Source organism: Rattus rattus, chromosome 17 (assembly GCF_011064425.1).
Source record: "Rattus rattus isolate New Zealand chromosome 17, Rrattus_CSIRO_v1, whole genome shotgun sequence".
Taxonomy (NCBI): Eukaryota; Metazoa; Chordata; class Mammalia; order Rodentia; family Muridae; genus Rattus; species Rattus rattus.
The window spans coordinates 6,022,120-6,046,132 of NC_046170.1; positions in this window are offsets into that span (position 1 = coordinate 6,022,120).

The following is a 24,013-nucleotide window of genomic DNA, read 5'->3' on the forward strand; positions in this document are numbered from 1 at the left end:
ATTCTTCTTTGCTACACTTGATCCTCACTCTCCTCCATTCCCCTTCTTAGTATGTTTCCCATCAAGTTCCCTCCCTCCCTCTCCTCCTATGACTATTTTAATCCCCCTTTTAAGTAAGATTCAAGCATCCTCACTTGGGCCTTTTTTCTTCTATAGCCTATCTGGGTCTATGGAGTTTAGCACAATAGTTGTATTTTATGGCTAATATCCACTTATAAGTGAGTAGCCACCATGAATGCCTTTGGGGACTGTGTTAACTTATTCAGGATGTTATTTTCATGTTCCATCCAATGGCCTGTAAAATTCATGATATCTTTGTTTTTAACAGCTGAATAGTTTTCCACTATATAGAAGTACCACATTTTGTTTATCCATTCTTTATTTGAGGGACATCTAGATTGTTTCTGTCTACAAGAAATGTAGGCATGGGGGATGGAGCAGAGACTGAGGGAATGGCCAATCAATAACCAGCCCAACTTGAGACCCATCCCATGGGCAAGCACCAACTTCTGATACTTTGTTATGCTAGCAGAGAACAGCATGTTGTCCTCTGAGAGGCTCTCCCCAGCAGCTGACTCAGACAGATACAGACACCCACAGACAAACAGTGGATGGAGCTTGGGGATTTTTTTCAGAAGAATAGGAGGAAGAATGGTGGACCCCAAAGGTGATAGGAACTCTACCGGAAGACCAACAGAGTCAACTAACTTGTACCCTTGGTGCTCTCAGAGTCTGAACCACCAACCAAAGAACATACATGGGCAAGACCTAGGCGTCCCTGCCCATCTCTACCAGATGGGCAGCTTGGTTTTCATATGGGTTCCAAATAATTAGAGCAGGACTATCCAAAAAGATGTTGCCTATACGTGGGATATATATCTCTAGCTGGGCTGAGTTATCTGTCCTCAGTGGGAGAGGAAGTGCCTAGCTTGGCAGAGTCTAGAAGTGCCTGGTGGGCAAAGAAGATGCCTTCCTGGGGGGCTCCTAACCACCCAGAGGGGGACGGAGGATGAGAGAGAGATTTTGGGAGGGAATAATGGGGATGAGGTCAGTGAGCAGAATATAAAGTAAATATGTGAAAAATAAAATAGAAATAGGGTAATAACTACTATCTGTACTAACTACTATCTTGAAGCCTGCTTGAGAAGTGGGAATCCATTTTGGTGCTGTAAATTTCAATAAAAATGTCTATGTCTGGAGAATTAAGAAGCCAAGGTGAGTTAGTTACTAGTGATGGTTAGCTATATTAACCTAGTAATCAACTGCTTTCTACTTATTTATGTTTATACTGCTAGACAGATACTACTCTCCGTGTTAACCAGAGAAGCCTGTCTTTGAAATGATATGTAATGGACACTGTTCTTAAATTGTTGAGAATACAGGAAGGTTCTGTGCTTAGCCACAAGCAAGACATTAAATCACTATCTATAAGGCTAATGGAACATTGCAGAATAAAAGGCAGAGATGATGTAAGAGTTGGAAGGGAAGAAGAACTATTGAATGACTTCTTTTAGGCATTATGAAGCTATTCTAATCCTGAGCTTAATGCATTTGTGCTTGCCTATAGTTGACCTGCACAAAAATAGACCAGTCAATAGCAAACTATGGAGGAGGGAAGGGTGACCCAATTCCCTGCCTACTTCCCTCGCAGCTATTCATAAGAGTTTGGAAAATGGGAACTCACTGCTGTCAGTTGGGTAGAAATTGGTGATCCTTCAAGGCTCCAATGAAGAGGGATTGCATTGCAAAAGGTCTTGGTTTTCTGTGTTTGGTCTCAAAATAAAACACAAACACATGAACATTGAGAATGGACTTTTAAGGAAACGATGGGTTGTTAGAAGGCAGGTTCTTAGAAGATAAGGAAGAGTGGGTGAGAGTAATTAAAATATGCTATAAATATGTGTGTGTGTGTGTGTGTGTGTGTGTTTAAGGAAGTGTCAAAGGACAAGTTTGACAGAAAAATTAAACAAGACAAAAACAAAACCAAGATTGTCCTAATCAAAGACTCTTTATGAGCCTCAAGTCAGGACTGGCAAGATGGCTCAGTAGAAGATACTTGCTGCCAAGACTGGCTACCTGATTTTTATTTCTGGAACTTACATGGAGGTCGGAAAGAACCAACTCTTGCAAATCATCTTTTAATTGTCACAAGTCAAATTTGCTGGACAGACCCTGACCCCAAAATGGAATCAGTCAGTGTAAAATGTAAGACACAAATCAGGATTCCTCTCAGTGTGCTCTAAGTATTTCCACCCCATGAAGTAAGAATTATACATTGTTCTTTGTCCTAATTTCCTAGCAGATAGCTTCTAAAGTCACTGGTGTCTGTAAAGTGGTAAATGTGTTAATATATTCTAATGAGGTGACTGGAGGTGATAGAATGATAGCCAATATCTAAGGCCCCTGATTAAATATGTATCACCATGCTTTTTGAAAGGGGAGTGAGAGATAGCAGTCTCTAGAACCTTCTGCATATCTGCAGATATGCATTAGTTACCAGGGAAACAGCCACGTGATTGGAGAGTTTAAAGCTTGAGACTCACCAAAGTTATTGAATTGATACATAATCCCACATGGTGAAACCTTCAAAGAAAACTCAAAACATGCCTTCAAAGAGGATCCAGGTTGCTGGACACGTGATGCTTGAAGGCAGGAAGTTTTTAAAGAGCATTAAAGCTCCCTTCATTGTTTCCTATATGTTCCCCAAGCTTCTATTCCATCTAACTTTTCTACTGGTTACTGAACATAACAAACTGGTAATCATTTTCTACTGAATTCTATAGCCATTCTAACCAATGATGCAACCAGGTTTCGAGAAGCTCTGCTAGAATACTGGCTGACTCCTGGGCTTGCAATTGGCACCTGAATGGGTCAACCTTCAACTTGAGTCTTTTACTCCATGAGGTATGGCACTATCACTAGGTAAAATGTTCCAGAATTGAATTAAATTGGCAAACACCTCGTTAGTGTCTGCAGAGACCTAGCCACTGTGGGAGAACCTCTACACTGATGTCAAAAAAGAAAATTTGAGGGCACTGTGAGTAGAAAAAGCTACAGGGATTTGGTTTGTTTGCTTGTCGCTTACCTCCTCATTTATGTTTCTGCCAACTGTAGATGCACTCAGAGTTCTCACCCCAGAAAGGTACAGCCTCCTTCTACTATGGTCTCTTCAGGCAAAACTTGCCAGATCCTTTTATTAAAATGATGCACTCAGGTCTGGGGCCCCATCAAAGCTCTCTCATCACAGCTGCAAATTTCTGTGCATTTCTCAGAGCCTATCCTTGATGTCCTGGGCACCGTACCACACATGCTGCTTTATTAAGAGCAATTGCTCATTCTCCAGTGCTGAGCAGCAGATAGAGTCTCTTCATTTCAGGGCAGAGTTTTATGATGTAAAATAGTCTGTCCTAGGAAGGCCAGTAATTTCCTCTGGGGGCTCTGAATGCATTGCTTATTAAATGCTTGAATAGAGTAAAAGACATTCTGAAATGTTCCTTTTTCATTGTGTGACAGAATAAAGTTTAAACAAATTTCTGGAGTACAGCTCATTATTCTTTTGGATTTTGTGGTAAATCCTTCATAAGTGTATGGATTATCAGCCACTATTAGCTGATTAATTCATTAGCAAACACTGAACTTGTAGAGTGCCTGCCTGCCCAACCACACATACCACCATTTAAATTAGCAACTGGAGCGAAAAATCAAATGAAATAGGGAAAAGAAACAAGTCCCTCTGTGTTCAAGGGTAGAGAGCTGCTTATGGGAAGTGATACTGATTCTAACACATATGACAGCAGTATTGAGGTTTACGTGCTAGGAAGACTGGCTGGCTCAAGAAAGACTCCTCAAGAGGGAGTCAAAGTAGACAACACTGTGAAGGAAGGATTTTGTCTGTTAAAGGCCACTACAACTGGAAAACAGGCAGAGAAGACTAGAGGGTAGATTGATGGAGAGTAAGATGGAGACCCCTCTGGAAAACAGCCCTGATGCCATGTTCTCAGACAGAAGAGAAGTGGTTGACTCCATCCCTAATCATCACAGTTCCAACCTAAATTGGGCATGTTCACAGTGTAAAGTCCCTGGGATGTGTTTCTGCCCCTTAGATATTTATTAGCAGAAGAGGAAAAGATATCAAACATAACTGTCCAGGTAAGAATACTGGATGAGGGAGACACCAGGAAATTGAAAATACTGAGTAGATGCTGGCTCCTTTTCTTACAAAAGCCAGACCCTCTGCTAAACTCTTATAAGAGCTTAAGAGCCACAAGTAATTTTTCATACATGTAAAATGGGGATAAAAGTGCTTTCTAACAAAGCAGTTAGGTTGTGAATATTAAATGGTTCCCCTACATTTAAACAATTAATACGTGTCTGAGGCAAGATGTGAGAAAACAAGCAGAGTGATTTCACAGCCCAAGCTCACAGTTCCTCCAAAGTACCATCTCTCATGCAGACTGAACGGGTGAGAAGGAAGAACACTGAGACGTTCTGCTGGATATATTATGTGCTTTCAGTGAGCCATGAAGCTTAAAATACAATGATAACTTGAAACTCTCCCTCAGCCCTTCAAAGGATGTATAATTTCAACTAAATTATGTGAGGAAAAATTATCTTAAATCTTTGAAATAGAGTGTTTTAACACCTTTCCATGCTAGATTCGCGAATGTCTCCCTATGTGTCTACATGTCGGTGAGCATATACACTTAGAGAGAGAGCTAATCACTACTGTACTTCCATGCTACTAATATTTTCCTGTTCTGAAAAATATGGTTTAGCATGAGGGTGTTTATTTATCTACATATTCATTTGCTACAAATGTGATTCATTTCATCTGTCTCTTTTCAATTAGTGTTCTATATATTTACAGTTACTAATTTCGATGAATAGCAATATAAATGATTAAAATTACGAGTGTCTCTAGCTAACCATGACTTTTACACTCTTGGACTCAACCAATTCAGGGGAAAAGAGCAGTGGTGAATATGTTCAGACATTTTTCCTTGTCACAATTTTCTTTCCTTTTTATTGCAATATTATTATCTATTTAAAACTCATTGCCTGTAAGTTCCTTTCATGGAACCAATTAAGCAGACTCCTAAAGACAAAGATAATATTATACTTGGTGTAACAGTTTAGAGGTGCCCCTAACTTGTTAGAAACCCCTATAGGTTTTGACATTTTTTTTACATCTCTCTATTTCTAGATACTTCTTTCATTAATTAATTTATTTTTTTACTTTATACCCCAGTATCAGCCTCCTCTCCCTCTCACACAGTTCCTCCCCCATTACTCTTTCTCCTTTGTGAAGGAAGAGGACTCCCTGAGTATCACCCAACCCTCAAACATCAAGTCACTGCAAGACTAGACACATCCTCTCCCACTGGAGCCAAACAGTGTGGCCCAATTAGAACAGGATCCACAGGCAGGCAACAGATTGAGGGACAGTCCCCACTCCGGTTGTTGGGGAAATCACATAGGCTACATATGTATGTGTGTGTGAGGCGGGGGTGGGGGCTAGTTCTAACCCATGCTCACTCTTTGGTTCATGGTTTATTCTCTGGAAGTCCTCAAGGGTCTGGGTTACTTGACTCTGTTGGTCTTCCTGTGGAGTCTCTAACATCTTTGAGTCCTTCAATCCTTCCTATAACTCTTCCACATGACTCCAACTGATGTTTGACTGCTGGTTTCTGAATCTGTTGCCATCGGCTACTGGGTGGAACTGCTCAGAGGACAATTATACTAGGATCCTGTCTGCAAGCATAAGAGAGTATCATTAAGTGTATTAGAGATGGATTCTTGCCTATGGGATGGGTCCTAATTTGGGACAACTATTAGTCAGCCATTCCCTTTTTCTTTGCTTGATATTTGTCCATGCAGATTTTATAGTTAAGAATCATTTTGGGTTGAAGGTTTTGTGGCTGAGATGTGTCCATTTCCCTTCACTGGGAGTCCTGATTGGTTAGTGGTTCAGCCTCTGTGGGCCCCTATGGGCCCAGGTTAGTTGGCTCTGTAGGTCTTCTTGTAGTGTCCTTCATCCCTCTGGCTCCCTCAATCCTTTCTCTGACTCTTCTATGAGACTCTCTGAGCTCTGCCTAATGTTTGGCTGTGAGTCTTTGCATTTGTTTCCATCAGGTGCTAGATGACATTCAGGAGACATTTATGCTAAGTTCCTGTCTGCAAGCATAGCAGAGTTTCTTTAATAGTGTCAGGGGTTAGCTCTTTCCCATCAGGTGGGTCTCACATTGGGCAATTATTGGTTGGTCACTCCCTCTATCTCTGCTCCATATTTATCCATGCACATCTTGTAAGCATGGGAAATTTGGGGTTGAAGGTTCTGTAGGTAGGCTGGTATCCTCTACCCTTCACTGGAAAGTCCTGTCCTGCTGCTAGAAATTTCAGCTAAGGTCACATCCATAGTTTCTCCCTATTCCAGGTCTCAGGCTTATTCCAGAGATGCTCCCCACTGATTTCCTTTCTCTCTCCATCCTGTCACTCCCCACCTCTGTTTCCCTGAATCTGAGCACAGAACCTGTCCCCTCCCCACAACCTCTCCCAGCCAGTTACCTCTCTTCACACACTTCCTATGTTTAAATCATTTCCACTTCTGAATGAGATGTAAGTATTCTTCCTTGGGCCCTCCTTGATGCTTAGCTTTTGGGGGGTCATAAATTGTTCCATGGTTTTCCTGTACTTTTTGGCTAATATACACTAATTAGTGAGTATATGCCTTATGTGTCTTTCTGCGTCAGGGTAACCTCACTCAGGATTATATTTTTCTAGTTTCATCCATTGCCTGAAAATTTCATGATGTCCTTGTTTTTAATAGCTGAGTAGCATTCCATTGTATAAATGTACCACATTTTCTTTATCTGTTCTTCAGTTGAGGGACGTCTGGGTTGTTTCCAGTTTTTGGCTATTATGAATAAAGCTTCTATGAACATAGTTGAACAAGTGTCCTTATGATGTGGTAGAGCATCTTTTGGGTATATGCTGAGGAGTGGTATAGGGGAGGTAGAATTACTAGCAGTTTTATTGGAAACCATCAGATTGATTTCTAACATGGTTGTTTAATTTTACAGACATACCAGCAATATATGTGCTTCATATCCTCACCAGCATGTGTTTTCACTTACTTTTTGATCTTGAAATAAGTTCTTTCTTATATTTTGGATATTACCCTTCTGAAAGTAGGGTTGGTAAAGATCCTTTCCCAATCTGTAGGATGTCATTTAATTCTTATCGATAGCTCCCTTTGCCATACATAAGCTTTTCAGTTTCATGAGATCCTTTTTCTCAATTGCTAATCTTACTGCCTAATCTTTTGGTGTTCTGTTCAGAAAGCTGCCTACTGTTCTAATGCATTTTAAGCTATTTTAATAGCTTCAGTGTATCTGGTCCTATGTTGAGGTCATTGGTGCAGTTAGATTTGAATTTTTTCAGGGTGATAAATATGGATCTATTTAGGTTCTTCTATAAGTAGACATCTCGGTAAACCAGTACATTTGTTGAAGATATTTTCTTTTTTTCCATTTTATGGTTTTGTCTCTTCTGTCAAATATCAAATGTCTATAGATGTATGGGTTTATTTCTGAGTCCTTGATTTAATTCCGTTGATCAACCTGTTTCCATACCAATACCGTGTAGGTTTTTAAAAAATTAATATTGCCCTTAAGTACTATTTGAAATCAGGGATGGTGATTCCTCCAGAAGTTCTTTTATTGTACAGGATTGTTTTAGCCATACTAGATTTTTAATTTTTCCATATGAAGTTGACAATTGCTCTTTCAATGTCTGTAATGAATTGTGTTGGAATTTGGATGGCAATTTCATAGAGTCTCTAGATAGCTTTTGGTAAGATGGTCATTTTCACTATGTTACCCCTACAGCTGAAGCACGGGAGATCTCCTCATCTTCTGATATCTGCGTCCATTTCTTCTTTCAGAGACTTGAAGTCCTTGTCATATAAGTCTTTCCCTTGCTTGATTAGAGTCACAGCAAGATATTTTGTATGAGATGAGGATGCTTGCAGCTAACCATTGGACTGAGCATGGGAAGTCCAATAGAGGAGTTAGAGAAAAGACTGAAGGAGCTGAAGGAATTTGTGTCACTATAGGAAGAACTACAATATCAACCAACTAGACCCTGCCAGAGCTCCCAGGGACTAAACCACCAACCAATGGGTACACATGGAGAGAGTCATGGCTGCAGCTACATATGTATCAAAGGATGGCCTTGTTGGACATCAATAGGAGGCAAAGCCCTTGGTCCTGTGAAGCCTCATTTCCACAATGTAGGGGAATGCCAGGGTGTTGAGATGGGACTTGGTGGGTGGGAGTGGGAGCATCTACAGAGAAGCAGGAGGAGAGGAGAGGAGAAAAACAGAATAACATTTGAAATGTAAATAAAATGTCTAAGAAAAGTAAATTTTTTTTAAAAAAAGAGACCAGCATCATTGAGGTGAAATCTTCTGGAAAGTGTTTTCTGAGAGAACAAAGAAGCTCTGTGTTCCAGAGGTAGCCAATGTTTTACCTCATGCTGCAACTGTACTTAGTAATGTGTAAGAGACACCCAGGTGGTACTAGCTTTAAAGGCAAGAAGTAGTCATGAGGATCATTTGAGGCTTGGCTCTGTGAGAGGCCGTGAAAGGCCACTGATGAAGGTGCACCCTCAGTTGCAATTGATGGTTCGGGACTGAAGGGGGTATGCAAAGGATTTGAGGGTTGGCACCATGAAGAAAGCCTATGAAAGGTAAATGGTGAAGCCTAGTTAAAGTGGAAAACCGCAGCGTATTGGAGATGCCAGTACCATGGGACGACTGCCAAGAACATCAGTGGCAGTGGAATGAATAAGCCTGAGCTTAGAGTGCTATGGAGGACAGAGTTTGAGAAGTGACATCAGCCTTTTGGAGGAGCCCAGAAGATCACATATGGATCCCAGACATTGAAACAAGAAGTTGTAACATTGAAGTTTCCTTGGAGACCCCAAGATGTTTGAGATGCCAGAGCCATAGTCTATCTGCTGAGGAGAGCTGCTAAAAGGGAGTAGAATTAGTCCAGGAGAATGAAGTTCATTACTGTCAACAAGGATGAAAAAGAAGTTGGAGATTTGAAGACTGCTTTGACCTCAGACATGAAGAAGCAGAGTTTGGTGTTTTCCCAGCTGGTTTCCTGTCTTGCTTTGGGGATTACAGTTAAGTGATTGGTTAATTCTCGGAAAAGACTTTGAACTTTGGACTTTAACATTGTTGAGACTGCTATAGACTATGGGGACTTTGGAAGTTGGGATAAATATATTTTGAAGTATGCTATGTTTAGATATGGTCCCCATAGACTCATATGTTTGAACAAGCCTATGAGGACCAGGGAATTGAATGTGAAAGTTTATGTATGCTTGGTCCAGGGACCGTCACTATTAGAAGGTATGACCCTGTTGGGTGGGTATGGCCTTAATGGAGTAGCTATGTCACTGTGGGTATAGATTATAAGTCTCTAATTCAAGCAGCCTTCCGATGAAAATGTGGAACTCTCAGCTCTGGCTGCATCATGCCAGCCTAGATGCTGCCATGCTCCTTCCTTGATGATAATGAACTGAACCTCTGAACCTGTAAGTCAGCCCCAATTAAATGTTGTCCTTTGTAAAAAAAAAAAGATATTTTGTATCATTTGTGGCTATTGTGGAGGGTGATATTTTAATTTATTTTCAGTCTGTTTATCCTTTGAGTTGATTTTGATTCCAGCCACTTTGCTGAAGGTTTTTAGTTGTTGTTGTTTTTTGTTTTGTTTTGTTGTTTTTTTAAGTCAGCCATAGGAGAGCTCTTGTATATGTTGGGGGTCAATTAAGCGTACTATCATATCCTCTGTGAATAGTGACAGTTTAAGTCTCCTTCCCAACACTATCCCCTTGATCTTCTTAAGGTTTCTTATCGCTCTAGCTAGAACTTCAATTACTATGTTGATAGGATATGGAGAGAATGTGGATAGCATTTTTTGAATTCCTGAATTTAGTGGAATTTCTTTAAATTTCTCTTCATTTAATTTGATGTTGATTATTGGTTTGCTGTACACTGTCTTTATTTTATCAGGTATGGATCTTGTGTCCCTGATCCCTCCAATACTTTCATCATGAAGGGGTGTTGGATTTGTCAAAGGATTTTTCAGCATCTAATTAGATGGCCATGTGATTTTTTTTCAATTTGGTTATATGGTGGATGGATAACTTTTATGGATTTGTGTATATTGAACCACCCTGCATCCCTGAGATGTACCCTACCTGATCATGGCGGATGATGCTTTTGTTGTGTTCTTGGATTCTGTTTGCTAGTGCTTTCTTGAATAATTTTTCATTAATATTCATAATGAAAACTGGCCTGAAATTATCTTTCTTTTCTGAATGTTTGTGTGGTTTAGGTATCACGATGTCTATGGCCTCATAGAATAAGTTTGGCAATGCTCCTTCTATCTGTGTTCTGTGGAATGGTGTGAGGAATATTTGTCTCCCTTGACAATCTGCTACTGCTAAAACCATCCAGGCCTCAGCTTTTTTGGACTGGGAGACTTTGATGACTATTTCTATTACTTTAGGGGATATTGGATTAGTTACATTGTTTCCCTGATCTTGATTTAACTTTCTTAAGTGGATTTTATCAAGAAAATCCTTCATATTATTTTGATTTTTCCAATTTTGTGTACTACAGGCTTTTGAAGTAAGACCTAAAGATTATTTGGATTTCCTCAGTGTCTGTTGTTCTCTCTCCCTTTTCATTTCTCATTTTGTTAATTTAGATACTGTCTCTCTGCTTTTTAGTAAATTTGGCTAAGAGTTTGTCTATCTTGTTGATTTTTTTCAACATTTAAGCTCATGGTTTCACTGATTCTTTGAACTGTCCTCTCTGTTCATAATTTATTGAATCCACCCACACACTCTTTTGATTATATCTTGTTGTATATTCCTCTTGGGGATATTTGCTTCTTTTTGTTCAAGAGCTTTCAGCTAGTGTGAGACCTCTCCAGTTTATTTATGAAGGCCTTTAATCCGATCAACTTTCATTGTGTTCTGTAAGTTTGTACATATTGTGCCTTCATTTTCATAGAATTCTAGAAAATTCTTTTTGTTTTGTTTTCAGTTTTTCCCTATTTGGGTGAAATGTTTTGTAGATATCTGTTAGGTTCACTTGATTCATGTCTGTTAGTTTGATTACTTTTCTGTTTAGTTTCTGTGTCAATATTCTTTCCATTGGTGCGGGTATGATGTTGAATTCTCCCATTATTATTATGTAGGGGTGTATGGACAATTTAAGCTATAGCTATGTTCACTTATCAAATGTGGGTCTCCTTGCATTTAGGGCATAGATATTCAGGATTGAGGCATCATCTTGGTTGACTTTTCCTTTGATAAGTATGAAGTATCCTTCTCCAGCCCCTTTTATTATTTTTGTTTGAAAGTCTATATTATTATCTCTTAGAATGGCTACTCCAGCTTGTCTTTTGGGTCAGATTGTTTGGAAAACCCTTTTCCATCCTTTTATTGTGAAGTAACATCTATCTTTGATGATGAGATATGTTTGTGGTATGCAGCAGAATTGTGGATCCTGTTTTTTGTATCCATTCTCTTAGCCTATGTCTTTTTTCGGCATATTGAGTCCTTTAATCTTGAAAGATATTAGTGACCAATGATTGTTAATTCCTATTATTTTGATGTTGGTGTTGGTAGTGTGTGTGTGTGTGTGTGTGTGTCTTTCAGTTGTTTCAGTTTCGTTAGTGTGTTATTTCCTGTGTCTCCTTGGGTGTAGACAGCCTCCTTGGTTTAGAGTTTTCCTTCTAGAATCTTCTGTATGGCTAGATTAGTCAGAAGGTAGTGTTTAAATTTGGTTTTGTCATAGAATATTTTGTTTTCCACATCTATGGTAATTAAAAGTTTTGCTAGGTATATTAGTCTAGCCTGCAAAATGTGGTCTCTTTTGGTCTGCAAGACATCTGCCCAGGCCTGCCTGCTGTGATTGTGGGTACAATTGTGGTAGGTCTGCCTTTGAATATTACTTAGCCCTTTTCTATTGTGGTTTTTAATATTCTATTTTGTTCTGTAAATTTGGTGTTTTGATTGTTATGTGGTAGGAGGGTTTTCTTTTCTGATATAATCTGATCATTGTAGGCATTCCTTTAGGTTGGAGAACTTTTCTTCTATGATTTTATTCAAACTATTTTCTGGGCCTTGAAGCTGGGACTTTTTACCTTCTTCTATTCCTATTATTCTGAGGTTAGGTCTTTTCATGGTAACTCAGATTTCCTGGATGTTTTGTATCAGGAGTTTACTAGGTTTAACATTTTTTGACTGGTACATCAATTTCTTCTATTTTATCTTCTAAGCCTGAGATTCTGTCTTCCATCTCTTGTATTTGCTTTGTGATGCTTATGTCTGTATTTTCTTGTTCTCTTCGCTAGACTTTCCATCTCCAGGATTTCCTCTGTTTGTGTTTTCTTTACCAATTCTATTTTCATTTTCAGGTTCTCAACTGATTTATTCATTTCATTAACCTGTTTAATTGTTTTTTCTGGTATTTCTTCAAAGTATGTATTCATTTTCTCTGTAAAGGCCTCTATCATCTTTATAAGATAGGATTTAAGGTCATTTTCATGTACTTCAGTTGCTTTTGGATATCCTGGCTTGTTGTACTAAAACTGCTGGATGACTATACTATAGAAATAACATATTTCCCTGGCTAGTGTTGAGTATGTTCTTATGCTGGTCTTCAGCTATCTGGTTGCTCCTGGATACTCCTGGTATAGCAGATCTAGGGAAAGCAAATTAAATCTGAGTGTTATTGGTGCAACAGGCTTCAGGTGGGCAGCTTCGAGCTCCATAGTGGAACTCAGGAGGAAGTGTGTGTTTCAGGAGACCTGGGGCATGAAGAGGGTTAGGCGAGTAAAAGAGGTCTAACCTGGATGTTCCTGGTACACAAGGCCTAGGGAAGGTAGGTGGGAAGGTGGCCAGACAGTGGTGCTCAGGGGAAAGCTTGCAGCTCAATGGAGCTGGTCATGTACCAGGGGGTCTGATAGGTAGGAGATTGAGGAAAAAGTAGAACTAACCTTGATGTTCCTGATGCTTCGGTCTTGGTGAGGCCTTGTGGTGTTGCAATCATATAAACATATCTGTATCTGTAATTTTTAATGGCCATTTTGATAATATTGTTTGATTGTGATATATATATAATATATTCATTGAACTGATATATATCAGTTTATATATATATATATATATATATATATATATATATATATATATGTGTGTGTGTGTGTGTGTGTGTGTTTGTATGTGTGTAGTATGTAGTACACCAGTATATATTCCTATAAATACATATATTCATTTGATAAGTTTTGTTACTATAGAGAGCCATAAGAAATACAGACCTCTACAGGACCGCTGTTGGGTACTGAGTGACAAGGGATCAGCTATAATCTTTATTTTGTATGGCTTAGTAGACTTAATGTGCATGCAGTATTTTAGTGTAATATATACATAGAAAATAATACTGCTTACTGATTCCTTTGTTTTTTATTTCTCCCATGCTATCTTTCATGTCTAGGTCAGTATCTGACTTTCAATAACAGCGCAACAATTATTTGTTGAATGATTATCTGAAGGAAATTGCTGTTCAAATTAACTGTCAGTTGAAAAGAGACCTTTTAAAGGACGAGAATAGGCCAAGCATTTTGGTGTCACACAGCGGAAACAAAGGCAGCCTTTGACTTTCTGCTTCAGAGAGGAGGGAGGCCTCTGTGGAACAGAATTGTGCTGTGTTCCGACAGTCCTGGGGTGCACTCGTTCCCTGATATTCATCAGAACACCAATCTTCACTTAACACGGTTAATGATATAATTTTTATTTTTAAAAGGGAGTGCTGATGTTCCTACCAGCTTTAGAAGATGTTTCAAATCTGGTTTTGGAGTCATTCTATTTCCAATTAAGCAGTGGGGGGATTCAATTACAAGCCGTGGGAAGCAAAGAGTTTGTGTCAATAAACCAGCAGTGGTATTAAGGGTGGTTGTCTGGTTTGCAAACATTAACAGCTTGAAACATAAAGGCGCATGCTTTTGCAATGATGTAGCTCTTGCCTCTCATGTAGACAGGATTAAACATACCTGAAACCTAGCCTGGGGTTTCTTTCAGAAACCCCCTCTTTCCTTGAACTCACTGCAAATTTGGGCATTAAAGCTTCATAGTGCAGAACTCATTGGGAGCTTGTTAAAGTTAAAGCAATTTCAGAAAATACATCAGAGAAAAAATACCCGAAAGACAGTAAGATAATTGCAGAAGGATCTGGTTCGGGAGGGAAATGGTGATCAAGTAAAATCATACACTTCTAAAGATGATGAAGCTCTTAGATGCATGTGCCTGTATGTTCTGGGAGCATGTGTGTTTCTGTGCCCCTGTGTGTTATAAGTGCAACTCATAAATTGGAATCAGAGGCTTTAAACAGGGAAGGCAATACCCCAGGGCTCTCAGCTAAACAGTAGGTTAAAAGAGAGGACTGTGTCAAGAGCTCAGCTAAGAGTCAAATATACAAACTCAACGAGGAGCCCTTGTCTTCTCTCTCAAGGCATTTACAGCCCAGCTAGGATCTATTAATTTAAAATTTCTTTTTGTGCCTCTGCTTACTAACCTCAGACACAATAATGCTTTTGCCAAATAAGTCAATCTTCCCAATACCTCTCTCCTGTAACACTGGCATCATGTTAAATAATCTTCACACTATCCCATTGAGGAGAAGTTAGTTCCCAGCCTGTATGATTTCTAAAACAATGGTTGTTTTCACTTACCTCCCCATGAATCCCAAAGTCATTTTTCTTCCTGCAGTGTCCTGCTGACTGTCCTCTGTGAGGTGCTTTGGTTGGTGTCTTTGAGGAAGAGAGAGAGCTTTTCAATATCGCTGTTGTATTCCTGCCCTGTTCATCGTCATACTGGATATCCTGTTAGATGGTCTGCCTGAAGCTATAGCCATGACGTCTCACCAACATGACTGTCCAGACCTGAGCCAAAAATGGAAAGCACCACCGGACCTGCCAAACTGAACAGAGAAAAGCCCATGAAGCTCTAACACAAAGAACTATAGGCAAATGAGGAAAGGTGTGAATGGGATCGGTGACTCTCCCTAAGGAAGAGCCCACTGATTGGTTGCAAAGTACCAAGCTGCTATGGTTGACATTTAAGTCTTAACTCAGAAGTGCATCCTGACTGGAGCCTGATACAGCTGTCTCCTGAGAAGCTCTGCCAGAGCCTGACAGATACAGAGGCAGATGCTCGCAGCCAACCATTGGACTGAGAATGGGGTGAGTTAGAGAAACGACTGAAGGAGCTGAAGGCGTTTGCAAACTTATAAGAAGAACAACCATACCAACCAACCAGACACCCCCACACCTCCCAGGGACTAAACCACCATCCAAAGATTACACATGAATGGACTCATGTAGCAAAGGATGGCCTTTTCAGGCATCAATGGGAGGAGAGGCCCTTGGTCCTGTCAAGGCTCGATGCCCGAGTGTAGGGGAATGTCAGGGTGCGGTGGTGGGAATGGTTGGGTGGGTTGGGGAGCACCCTCATAGAAGCAGGGGTGGGAGGATGGGATAGTGGCTTTCTGGAGGGGAAACTGTGAAAAGTGATGACATTTGAAATGTAAATAAAAGAATCTAATAAAAGAAAATAAAAAAGAACTGGCAGGTTTCTTTTGTCACAGGTTTAAAATTTTCCTTTCTAGAACTCATCTCCTGAAGCAAATGTAAGCTTTGTGTCCCATTCCTCTAACCATTGGCCACTCAATGGTTTCAGATGTGAGGGAGAGAGACCCAATAATTTTCTTGGGCCAGGAGAGAATTTTGAACCACAATATAAATATTGGTCAAATGAACAAATGTGATATTATCAAAGTGTAGTACTGAATTTGACAGCTCTTCTTGAACCACAATATAAATATTGGTCAAATGAACAAATGTGATATTATCAAAGTGTAGTACTGAATTTGACAGCTCTTCAAATTAGTTTAAATGCTGATTTAAGATGGTGATTTGTTTATAACTTTTCTTTCCTTTAAATTCTCCCACATTACCCCTACTCTCCTTCAGAATCATAGTTCTTTTTAGTAATTATTATTACATACATAAATGTACATACATATATGTTTCAAAATATAACCTGTTTAGTCTGTATAATAGTTTTACATATTTTCAAGACTAATAGCTTGTGCTCTTCTTTAGGGAGGGTCACTGCCCTCTTTCCCAGCTCTCCTCATGTGCCTATAGTTCTTTTTGTAGGGCTGAGCCCTCATGGGTTTTTCTCTGTTCAGTTTGGCAGGTGCAATGGTGTTGTCCTTGTTTGGTGAGACGTCATGGATATAGCTCCAAGAATCACAATTTCATAATAAGTTCCCCAATCCTCTGGATTTTAAAATCTTTTTGCCACATTCCATCCCTTCCTGAATGTTCCCTGAACCTTACAAGTGGGAGTATTTTATAGATCTATCTATTGACACTGGCCTCTTCAATGCATCTGTAGTAGTCTCTGTCACAAAGAGGAGTCTCCTTGATCAAGGCTGAAGATTATTCTTATCCATAGATATAAAGAAAAGTATTTATAGATTGTTTTTAGGGATTATTCTGGTAAGTAAACTAGTGATTGTAGATTCTCCTCCAATAATCACAATTTTACTAGCTCTGAGTAATTACTTAGGTTTTTAGTTCCAGACATGGTCTCATTCTTGTTTGACAGATCTTAAATCCAATTAGAGAGTGGTTGGTTACTATCAAGGTTTACATACAACTACTACATTCTCAGGGTTATTATGCCATTAAGATAATTGTTGTAGGGGTTGGGGATTTAGCCCAGTGGTAGAGCACTTCCCCAGCAAGCGCAAGGCCCTGGGTTCAGGCCCCGGCTCCAAAAAAAAAAAAAAAAAAAAAAAAAGATCATTGTTGTAGTTCATGGGCATTAAAGATGTGCAGAATTGTTGGTTGCCTACCTCATTTAGAAGCTTAAATGGTACCCTTTGGTACCATCAACTAGGACTGAGGAAGGAGACATTTCAACTTAGTTGCCTCTGGGCCATATTTCTGAAGTACGTGGTATCTTCAGCAAGAGGGAATCATCTCTGGGGCTTAGTCAAGGGCATGTACAATAGGTTGAGTGTCCTGGAAACCTCTTCGTGTTGGCCAACAATTCAAAAGAGGGCATCAGATGTCTGTATTGGAGCCTTTGCTAGGTAGTCTTTGGTTCTTGGCAGGAGCACCATCAGCCTAGGAGAGACATATTCATTCAAACTATATATGTATAGTTATAGCCGAGGTTATGTATATGATAGTGTTTGGGGTAGGTAACAATAGTTAATAGTATGATGCCTTGTGGTATGACTGCTTTTTAAGGCAGAGAGAATTATCTCCACTGAAGAGTCCTCTGAGATTCGTTTCTTCATTAGCAAGAGGAGAGAGGAAAAGACAGTTTGTTTCTCTGTGGATCTCTCTGTCTCTCTGTGTCTCTGTCTCTGCCTCTTTCTCCCTTACACACACACATACTCACAGTTGCACAGTGAATATCTAGAATTAACAATATAATGGAAGGAAGTAGCCATAACAAAAGTCAATTAAGTCAGGGCTATAAAACTTTAATCCCGTAAACTAATTGAGAATTAAAATTGTTCTGCAAAGCTCGAAATAACCTGGCGTGGAGAAGTGGATTTCACATTCACCTTTAGTTTTCCTTTCCTCATCTGGAGCTTTTATTTGGAAGAGGGGCAGCCACTGAAGTATGAAATGCCATGAGGATCATGATTCTTTTATTTTCAAATATATCTAAGCTATGTTCTAGTGCAACAGAATATTTATTTTTAACATCGACTCTCACTGACTAGGCATGGTGGAATATACCTTTAATCCCAGTACTCAATAGCCAGAGGCAGGTAGTTTTCTACGAGTTTCAAATAAGATAGGCCTACATAGTGAACACTTGACTTAAAAGCAAATAAAAACAAGTAAGTAAACGAATAGATAAAAGTAATATAGACTACTACTTTTGCAGCAGCATAGAATTGGAATCTCTCTCTGTGGTGTATGTGTGTGTGTGTGTGTGTGTGTGTGTGTGTGTGCGTGTGCGTGTGTGTGTAATAGTAAGCAGTTAAGAGAAGGAACAGAAAACACCTGTGGACATTGATTCCTAACTCTCTTGTATTCTACACATGAAAAAACTAAGAATCTATATGTGACTATGGTGGTTTGAACAATGCCCAAAGAAGCCCACATCTTACCAGAAGCTGTTAATAAAACTGTCATTGCTGTGAATAAATCAAATGTTTGAGAAGATGATTAGGAGCACTGTCACTGTATACCTGACCCAGTAAAACTGAGACCTTGGAGGAATGAAACCAGGAGCCTACAGAATGAGATGGAAAAGGAGTTGGGGGCTTAGTGTGGTGTGCTGTTGGACTTGGAGCATAGGTAGCCTCTGTGACCTCAAAAGGAAAGAACATATTCTTCCCTAAAAACTCCACTGGGCATACATTAGAGAGTGCTAAACTCCAGAAATGTAAGAAAAGCACAGTGCGTTCCTTACAGCTGCTCAGGTAGGCATAACTTACTACAGCAGTAATGAGAGACTAGTATAGAGATGCAACTGACTAAATGCTGTATTGATGTATTCAATAATCTAGATTCCGTCTGTACAATAAATTAATACACCCCCATTGCATATCTGTGTGGCCTTCTTAAAGTTAGTAATAAAAAAAGGTATTTTTGCCTCTATTATTTCTCACTATGTGTTTTAGAATAATTCCAAGTTATTTTCACATGCAGTTCTAGGTATAGTCTAAGCACTGAGATTTTTAGATGAGACACTGGTAGGAGATAGCCAAAGCATGCTTGCTTGGGTGGGATGTTTGAGCAATTGGAAATAAGAATGAACTACTTTTATCCTCTCCGTAGTATCATGCTCTAGAAGCTCTCAGTCAAAAAAGATCTTGCTGTGGTATAGGTCCGGGTTTGGGCAGGTTAGAAGACGGGCTTAATGTGGGAGATTCTATGAGCCTGAGAGTCAGGAAATGTTGAAGATTCAATAGCAGAGTAAAAGCCCATTAAATATCATAGAACCATTCTTCTGTAAGCTGTTCAGTTCACTCCTTACATAAAGAAATAAGTTTAATAGCTTATTCAGAAAATAATTGGATTTTAAAAACCCTAAAATTAATTATAATATAAAATTATTGCATTTTCCCCTTAAACAAAATAGAGTAGTAAAATTTTGAGTGTCTTAACTAAAGACATCTATTTATCCATAGAAACTCCCATTTCACATTTTAATAGTTCTTAAAAGTCTCCATTTAAAGAAACCCTAAACCTTACTATTATAGCTAAAATGGGATTATAAAATCAATCTAATATAAATTGAATCATTAATTAAGTCAATTTTAAAAGAAATAATTCAATTTCATTAAGTAATTGTTACACTGATATTATAAAGTGAATGGATTCCTGTAATTAAAAAGCATTGGATTCCATATGACCATTCATCTTTCCCCTTCTTTAAGCTATTTTGGTAAGGTTCTAAAACAGAATTTAATTAAATACTGAAACAAAGACGTAAGTCAAAATTAAAATTCGAGAGACAAAGTTACTAAGCAAATAATTTAAGGAGTTTTCCTTCCAATATTTAAAGGAACTACAGCAAAGTTGAATCAGTATAAAAAATTTGAAGATCCAGGCACTAGAACTTCAGCTATTAAAGTCATTTATCGTCTCTGTCACCTCCCTTTCCCCAAGTAAAGAAGTTCTCTTCTAAATGTTTTAGACGAACATTTATTAGGTGATTGACATTTTCCTAAGATTCTAGATTCAAGCTTATTTTTGACTTATGTCTTATTTATAGATAATAAAGCAGCCATTTGGAAGATAATAATTTTGAGACAAGGCTTTTTGAGGCTACAGACTTTCCCACTCACTCTGTGCTGGCGGTGTTGATCTTCATCAGAGTGTGAGCTTCACTGAGGTTCAGTCACCACAGGTCTAAAAGGAGAACCATCTCTAAGAGCATTTGAAAGAATGCAGTAGAATAGCAGTGGACAACTAGTATCTTTGGAAAATGGATTTGATAAGTGATTTGTTGTTTTCCCTGCAGTCTTCTTTAATGGGGGAACTGTAACAGAGAAGGAAACTGACTTCTGTGAGGTGGCATAAAAGAGTGGGAACCATTTTTCCTCTTCTGTACCTCAAGCCTGTATGCCATGGTTACTATTCTATAGTACATTTTAGATAAGAGGCCTCTGCACACAGATTTGTAAACTGTATGCACATGTGAAGTTATACTGTTACTCCATTACTTTTCTACAAAGACATTTCAGCTTCTGCTATTTTCTCACTTTCTTTCGCCTTCATGGATGTATTCATCTGAATGACTTCCATCAGTGATTTCATCCACAGACCTGCGTCTTTAAGGGGGTTTTGACTGAGTCTCCTGTTTTTGCCGCTCTCCAATAATTTGGACCACAGCAGCTAATTGCAGTGTCTAATTGTGTCCTCAATTGGCTGATTGCACCCACAATTAACTAAATATAAGCACCAAGCATCGTGGTACATTCAATTTTATGCCTCAAAGATAGCCTGTGTGAGAAAGTTGGCAGTTAGCTATCTTCAAGAAACAGATTCTCAGACTTGGAATTGTGGGGCTAATTTAAAGCTTCCAAATACTTTCTGGAAGGCACAGTTCATAAAGCTGGTACTATGTTAGCTACACATTTAAGAATATAAAAATCTGGATGTGTTGCAGGCCAGCCACAGCCTTAGACAACTGCTAGTAGGGGAACGAGATTACATCTCATCATAGTTCTGATAATTTGCTTGAGTAGCTCTTGGAATTACTGTCCTGACCAGTGTGTATGTAATCATAGCAGGCGGGCAGGGAACTGGGACCTTCACATATTTTCATCTGACAGCAGATTGGATTGCCCTTCCTTAGCAATTGGAAAGGTCTCTTTGAGGACTTAGTTGCAGTGATGCATTTGAAATGCAGGTGCTTCTGCCAACCAAGTGTCTCCAGAATGGGCTGGGAAGAAACTTAACCCTCACTTTTGAAATCAGGCTGAAGCTGCCAGAGGATTCGTGTCTGACATGGCTTGGTATTGAGCTGAAAATGAGCTCATCATTTGAACATGAGCTCATGTGCTGGGCAGATGTGGCAAAGATAATACTCTCTGGTCTGTTACTTAAGGGACAAATTAAAACACAAAGTTTTCCGGTTTGATCAGCAATTTCTAGAAAGTGGTTTCGAAAGCAAGTCAGGAGCTGCCGACATCTTTGGTACGAAAAGGAAGCAAAAGTTTTTCAAAGTGTGTAGAGGTGTGTTGATTGCGTATACTTATGAAGAAAAGAATGGTGTGTACAGAAGAAATTTCCATCCTTTGTTTCTATCTATAGTTTTAGACCGAGAATCTTCCAGTCCTCTGCCACTATCTGAGAATCTGAGGTGACAGATTCTAAAACTTTTCAGCTACTTAAATCATGTATGCAATGTAATTTCCACTTTGGTTCTATCTATGTTTGAGTCTTTTGCCATCAACTTGCTGTAGAGCAGTATTTAATATTTCTTAAAATGATGGTATGAGGTCAAGAAAATATTCTCTTACCAGCTATAGACAACCCTGTAGGTAAAATGTGAATAAAAATTCAAAATTTAAAATGGTACAAATATATGGTAAGACATTTGCTGCTTGAGAGTATGGATCTTGAGACGAAAGAAAGAAAGAACAGAGAAAGGACTGGGGCAGTGTCTGAATGAAGTTCTCAGTTCGTTTTAATGTGGTCACTCTGAGGAGGTTATGGGTCTTGGTTACATAGAGCTGGGATGAGACATCATGACCAAGAAAGCATATTAGAGAAAGCGTTTCATCTGGGGCTTCTAGTTCAGAGGTTAGAATGCAGGTTGACTATGACCGGGAGCATGAGAGCAGGCAGGCAAACATAGTAGTGAGGTAGTGGTCATGACCTTGCATTTGAAGCCTAACCATGAGCAGAGAGACTTAAAGTCTGCCACCAGGGGCACACTTCATCCAACAACTATGTAATATATAAGTGTACACTTTAGGTTAAATATGCAAAGTGCCACCTTACCCCAGGAATGCCAGCTTTATTTGTAGAGTATATATGAATGAATTGTTCATTGAACCTAAAGGAAGAGCTGGCCTATAAGTTTGTTTCCATCCGACAAATACAGGAGGAAAGACCCAGAGACAGAATAGTCCATGAGAACAATTAGTTCTCAGTGCACAGGCGGTCTTAGACTTCCCTACTTCATGGATATGAAGCTCCAAGCTCACCTAAAAACCAAGGAGCCCTGGAGTTCTCACCTGATGCACACTGTGCTAAGGACTAATTCTGTTAGAGCTAATAACACAGATATGTACATGAAAATAACCTATGCCCTTAGTTTAGGAAGAATAATTTTCCGTGGCTCAAATTTGTTCCAATGTTGAATGTTGTACAAAGGTTGATCATATATGTACAGGATGAGATAGAGAATGCCTTTACTGGGAGTTGAGCCTTAAGAGAGAGCACCACAGAGTTGGTTACATTGGGGCTTTTGTGGATCATAGAACATCACTCGTTTCCTAACTAACCGGGATCCCTTGTAATAGTCAACCTTTGATGCTTATCGCTTATCTTGTAGCAAAACCAGGCCAGAACTTTCTTAGGTAGCTCTGAGAAAGTGCAAGTAAAAACTTGTGAGATTGTGGGATTTGATGAACCCTATGAAGTTCACATGAAACGTGTGGCAATTCAAAATTCCCTTTGCTTCCTCAGATATGATGTGGCATCTCAAATCTGTCACTAAAGGAACAGACAAAATGGCCCTTCTTTACTTAGACGTTACCTTCTTGTAGCAAGTAAGTCTCTTTTTATAATCTATGGGAGGAAGTGCTCTGTATTTAATGGTAAGCTTGGAGCTGTCATTTATTTTTGGCATAATTTAAAGCCTTTTAAATACTTATTTTTAATTTTAATAATTTTGGAGGTGTTCATTTGTGCATTAAAATTCAGGAAGCTGACATAGCCCTCAGCTTACCTTCAGGGCAAAACTGTGCAAGACATGCTTGTATGAGATAATTTGTTTCCTAATTGGCATCCGTTTGCTGAAATACAATTAAAGTTATTGCTCTAATATTAACATCAACATCTTGATTGCTCTATAAAATATGAATATTTATAATTTTTTCTTCCAATGAAGATGTCTTTTACCACTCTAATTTTGGGTTTTGGCAGTTTCTTATTTATTTATTTTTTTCTCTTAATGTTAAGTCAGGGCATTTTTATTGTTGTTGTTCACATATTCTGTTTGTTTTAATTCTTTTTTTTTTTTATTAACTTGAGTACTTCTTATATACATTTTCGAGTGTTATTCCCTTTCCGGTTTCCGGGCAAACATCCCTCCGCCCTCCCCTTCCTTATGGGTGTTCCTCCCCACCCTCCCCATTGCCGCCCCCCCCCAACAGTCTAGTTCACTGGGGTTCAGTCTTAGCAGGACCCAGGGCTTCCCCTTCCACTGGTGCTCTTACTAGGATATTCATTGCTACCTATGAGGTCAGAGTCCAGGGTCAGTCCAATGATAGTCTTTAGGTAGTGGCTTAGTCCCTGGAAGCTCTGGTTGCGGCATTGTTGTACATATGGAGTCTCGAGCCCCTTCAAGCTCTTCCAGTTCTTTCTCTGATTCCTTCAACGGGGGTCCTATTCTCATTTCAGTGGTTTGCTGCTGGCATTCGCCTATGTATTTGCTGTATTCTGGCTGTGTCTCTCAGGAGCGATCTACATACGGCTCCTGTCAGTCTGCACTTCTTTGCTTCATCCATCTTGTCTAATTGGGTGGCTGTATATGTATGGGCCACATGTGGGGCAGGCTCTGAATGGGTGTTCCTTCAGTCTCTGTTTTAATCTTTGCCTCTCTCTTCCCTGCCAAGGGTATTCTTGTTCCCCTTTTAAAGAAGCAGTGAAGCATT